We start from the raw sequence: 6000 nt of genomic DNA on the forward strand, positions 1-6000 counted from the left end.
GCGCGCTGTGGCACGTGCACCTGAAGGCGCGCCTCAGGCTGCGCACACGCCAAGTGGACTCCAGCACGCGTGCCGTGAACAAAGTGCACCTGAGCTCAATTAAGGAAGTGTGTGTTTGCCTATTTAAGTACTGTGCTGATGCATTTGCATCGCAAAGTATTATGATACGCATGTACGCATTACCGAGCCTTTCTACCCGTTCTCTTGATTTCCTGTTTCACGATCCTTGTACCTGTTTCTCGTTCTTGTCCTCACTTAGCCTCTGATGTATTGTTTGCGCCTCGACCGACCCTTTTGCCTGTATTCTCGTTTTTGATCTAGCCTGCCGTTTTGGATTGTTTGCCTGTGTATATTTTGTCTCACTGTATTCTGCACTTTATTAAACTCTATACTTCTGCACATACATCCACCTCCCTCGCGTACGTGACATGGAGATTATTCCATACAATTTTGAACCAACGTGGAGTAAAGAAGAGTCGGAAAGACGACAGGATAAGGACTAGTCCTTTCCACTGGTATTTACATCATTACTGTCACACAATTAAAACGTGCCAGATCAGGCGGCTGGTGGGTTTTCAAAATAATAAATACATATTATACTAAGAGCATTTCCCACATAATCCAGCAAGGGACTCTCCTTGGGACCCATCAACAAGACCTAAAACAAATTACCCAGAACCTCGCCACCCTGTCCAACGCACTCAACCTTCTCACCACACAGATGCAGAGCTGTCAAGCCATGCCTACCCCTGGTCAGCCGTCTCCTACTTCAGCTCCTAGCACCGCCTTTCTCCATGAACTGAGACTTCCAGCACCTCAGCCCCATAATGGAGAACCAGGTACTTGCAGATCATTTTTGTCTCAATGTTCGTTGATCCTAGAACTGCAACCTCTGGCCTTCCCCACAGAATGCTCCCGGGCAAGGACGTGTTATCCTAATGGGCTTCATGGGCAGCTGCCCAGGGCCTCAGCCACTAGGGGGCCTCGGAGGTAGCGAGATCGGAAAATATGAAACGATATTTTCAGAAGTTTTGATCATATTGATAACATTTTTGATGCATTTCGCCACCCGTAAGGAAGCCCACCTTGTCCCGTCACATAAATCACCCATCATTGTCAATATGGTCACTGTCCACCATGTCTTCACACGCTACGCCAGCTTGAGTTCAATGATTTAATTAATGACTTCGCTTTCCAGAAAAGTAGGAAAGTGCCCTTGTAAGTTGACCCATGGCTGTCAAACTGAATGCGCAAAGCTGTGTGCCACTGCTGTTTGGGACATTACGTGTGTGAAAGGATGAAATGTTTCACATAGCCTAACATTTTGAGATTTATTTCTGAGAAGCAAGATATTTTTCTTTCTTTGTTATCGCTCTTTGTTTTCACAAGTTAAAAGTCACCTGGATTCCAAAATGAAAACGAAAGGTTATATACCAAATGAATGTTCTTGTTCTGAATACTAAAGAAACTGTTGTAGGCCTAGGTTATGTTCTTGACATGTTGTTCATTGACTCACTCATTCAAAGGCTTCTTGAGGCTAAACTTTAGTTAACCAGACTTGTTAACTGTGATGTCTGATGGATTTTTTCACCATGCAATTGCCTATTTCACCATTGCTTTTTCTCGATTAAATAGGTGTTGATGGATATAAAGTTTTATCGTTCAATAGTATTTCTAATTGTGCCACTGTCATTATTTAAGTTTCTGTGTCTAGTTAGACAGGCATGTCTGAGGGGGTGAATTTGCTGAGTGCAGTTGACAACAGGCAGGGGTGGGGCCTCGGGGGGGGGGGGGGGGGGTGTCTGCCCAGGGCCTCGGCAAGGGTTAGCATGGCCCTGCTCCCGTGTAGCATATACAATAACGCTCCTCACCAGCAAGGCCAGAGAGTGGGGGACTGCAGTCTGGGATGTCAATGCACCCTTTTGTTCCAGTTTCAAGGATTTCTCCAAGGAGATGAGGTGAACTTTCGATTGCTCTCTGTCCGGCCGGGAGGCTGCCAGAGAGCTCATGGAGCTGCGGCAGGGGTCCCAGGCTACCTCGGATTATGCCATCGAGTTCCGGACGTTGGCGGCTTCCTGTGGTTGGAACGAGAATGCCCAGATCGACGCGTTCCTGCACGGCTTGTCCAACGCCATCAAGGATGAGTTAGTATCATGGGAACTGCCGTCAGACCTCTCCAGCCTCATGGACCTCACCAACCGCATCAACGCTCGGATCCAGCAATGGAAGAGAAAGAAGAACCGCCCCAGATTCACCTCCTCTCCACCTCCCGCCGTGTCCGTCGAACCCATGCAGGTAGACCGGGTTCGGGTGTCAGCGGAGGAATGACATCGCCAGCGGAGCATGGGGGCCTGCTTCTACTGCGGTCAGCTGGGACACATCTGCCGAGCCTGCCCGCTAAAAGGACGAGCACACCAGTGAATCAAGGGGCCCTGGTGGGCAACACTCGGAACCAGTCCCCCGCTAATCATCCGTTACTTCCTGTCATCATTATCCATGAGAACCAGCATCACCACCTCCAGGCCCTCATCGACTCAGGGGTGGACAGGAACCTGATCTGCTCCGCCACTGCCAAGCGTCTGGGAATCCCGCTACTTGCTCTTGACGTCCCTCTCACTGTCCTGACACTCAATGGCACCGGCTTGACCAGCATCAACCACCTTACTGCCCCGCTCACCCTAAGGATTTCCGGTAACCACTCAGAAACCATCCAGCTTCACATCATGAACAACCCCCATGTACCCATCGTCCTAGGATTACCATGGTTAATGCAGCACAATCCCCACCTTAACTGGGCTGACAACACCATCCTAGGCTGGAGCTAGTCCTGCCTAGCCTCCTGTCTGAATTCCACTCTGCCTCCCGCCAAACCACCGCAGCCTTCAGCCAGCGAGTTCCCAGACCTCTTGCACGTGCCTTTGGAATATCTGGATCTCAAATTTGTTTTCAGCAAGACCCAAGCAGTGTCCCTCCCTCCTCCCAGACCCTATGACTGTGGAATCGACCTCCTACCCGGGACAGCGCCACCCAAAGGATGACTCTACTCTCTCTCTCCCATCGAAAGGCAAGCCATGGAGAAGTGCATCACTGAGTCTCTGGCAGCCGGGATCATCCACCCTTCCTCCTCCCCAGCAGGGGCGGGATTCTTCTTCGTGGAGAAGAAAGACAAGTCGCTCCGCCCCTGCATTGACTATCGAGGTCTCAACGCCATCACAGTCAAGAACTGCTACCCACTACCACTCATGACCACGGCCTTTGAACTACTCCAGGGAGCCAAGGTATTCACCAAGCTAGAGCTACGCAATGCATACCATCTCGTCAGGATCAGGGAGGGGGACGAGTGGAAGACGGCCTTTAACACCATTACTGGTCACTACGAGTGCCTCGTGGTCCCTTTTGGCCTGACCAACGCACCCACAGTCTTCCAGGCACTCGTTAACGACATCTTAAGGGACTTCCTAAACATCTTCGTTTTCATGTACCTGGATGACATCCTGATCATCTCCCGCTCCCTGGAGGAATATCGGGGTCATGTCTGGCAGGTCCTTCAGCGCCTGCTAGAGAACAAGTTGTTTGTCAAGGTGGAAAAGAGCAAATTTCACCAAAGCTCTGTCTCGTTTCTGGGATTCATCATCTCCCCGGCAAGGATCCAGATGGACCCCCTCAAGCTCGAGGCAGTTGCCGATTGGCCCACCCTATCTTCGAGACGAGAGCTCCAGTGCTTCCTAGGATTCGCCAACTTCTACAGACACTTCATTCACAACTTCAGCACGGTGGCCGGACTGCTTATTTAAAGGCCATTCTCAGACTCTGTTTTTGCCAGAGCATCTCGTTTGCATCTAGCCGTTTCTGTGCCTCTCTTTCTCCTCATGGTTTTTGTCTCTAGCGATTTTCTCTTGTCTATGGTTTTTGCACTAGTGTTTTTCTGGTTCTTGGTTTTTTGCACTAAGGGTTATTTTTGGTTCATGGTTTTTGCACTAAGGGTCTTTTCTTGTTTATGGTTTTTTGCGCTAGCATTTTTTGTCTTTGCCTGTTTCATGTTTTTGTCAAGTTGTTTGTTCTCATTTTGCCTGGACTATTTTTGCTATTTGTTTTTTCGTCCTGTTTGTTTATCTTTTGCCACACCCTTTCTTCCCTGTATTAAATCATCTTATTTATTGGATTACTGTCTGTGTTCTGTTTTTGGATCCTAACTTCACCATACCTCCACCAGTCCTAACATAACCGAGACAAACTCGAGGTTATTATTCACCGATATTCACTGAGGCAGATAATTGTTTTAGTATAAATACATAGGTGATTTTTTTAAGTCATACTAAAAAATATAATTGATTTCAAACTTCAAAAGCGGCATGCAAATGTAATAACAGCGCGCGCAGACTTGTGTCACTTATCTATGCTGACTCACATAAAATACTTTGTTTTGAAATAGATAAAACAAATCACAATTCCATCTTACCTTTGAATAGTTTTAGACCAAACTTTTATGGCCAAGTCGCTCGAGGTGATTATTGAGAAATAGTCTGAATATTTCAACCAATAAGTGCATGCGATTTTCTATAATCACCTGTGTATTTATACTAACAGGAAATAATTTATCTTGCAGATGTTGCACAATATTAAACTTTATTACAAATTGTTTAAAATAAAGTATGACGTATTGTTCATTAATGACATCACATTTCCTGTGATATAATAGAAATAAAATACTTTGGGACAATATTATTGGACAATAAACAACCAACCCATCATTATTTTCTTATAACAGTGCATCCCGTTATCCTTCATTCCTTGCTTCTATAGTGACTAAGCCTGAGCACCCATGAGGTTCTTATACACCCATATGCAGATGCAGAATTATTCATACAGTACATAAAGCACATTAGCAGGGTCATCAGATAATTTCTAATGAAGCCAAGATAAAATTAGTCATATTATTATTGTGGATTAGGCAAATGTATGACTAATTTGTATAGCATCATTACACTGTTATTTATCAACCACTTTCAACATGTTTTGCACATCTGTTTTTCTGCATCCCATTCTGTTTTGTTTTGAAACACAGTATGTCTGGTGTTTGTTATTCTACTGTATTTCTAATGGTATTTCAGAGTCATCCTTTATTTGGTGTGTTTATTGTTTTGTTTTATCTTTGGTTGATAAATTTCACACTGTCATATAATTTGATAACTTTTAAGTACTACAATGAGAAAAAAAAATAATGTTCACTGATATGCAGAAGGAGAAAATCTGGTAAACCTGTCTGTATTATTTCCCTATTATTGTTATTAACCACAATGTGTTATCATACAACCCCAATTCCAAAAAAGTTGGGATGCTGTGTAAACTGTAAATAAAAACAGAATGTGAAAATTTGCAAATCATGGAAACCCTATATTTAATTGAAAATAGTACAAAGACAATATATCAATTGTTGAAACTGAGGAATTTTATTGTTTTTTTTTTTAAATATATACTCATTTTGAATTTGATGTCAGCAACACATTTCAGAAGAGTTGGGACAGGGGCATGTTTACCACTGTGTTGCATCACCTGTACTTTTAACAACACTCTATAAACGTTTGGGAACTGAGGAGACCAACTGCTGTAGTTTTGAAAGAGAAATGTTGTCCCATTCTTGCCTGATATGCAAGTTCAGTTGCTCAACAGTTCAGGGTCTCCTTTGTCATATTTTGCACTTCATAATGTGCCAAATGGTTTATATGGGAGACAAGTCTGGACTGCAGGCAGGCCAGTTTAACACCTGGACTCTTTTACTACAGAGCCATGCAGTTTTAATATGTGCAGAGAGCGGTTTGGCATTGTCTTGCTGAAAGAAGGAAGGCCTTCTCTGAAAAAGATTTTGTTTGGATGGCAGTATATGTGTCTCTCTGAGAGTGTCTCTCTGCAATTGGGGCCCATTCATCCATTGTGGTGGCTCAGGGGATCGTACGCCGTCTCTCAACCTGGGTTCAAACCCCAGCCTGCCTTACAGAAGAA

Source organism: Neoarius graeffei, chromosome 8 (assembly GCF_027579695.1).
Source record: "Neoarius graeffei isolate fNeoGra1 chromosome 8, fNeoGra1.pri, whole genome shotgun sequence".
In the NCBI taxonomy this organism is placed as follows: Eukaryota; Metazoa; Chordata; class Actinopteri; order Siluriformes; family Ariidae; genus Neoarius; species Neoarius graeffei.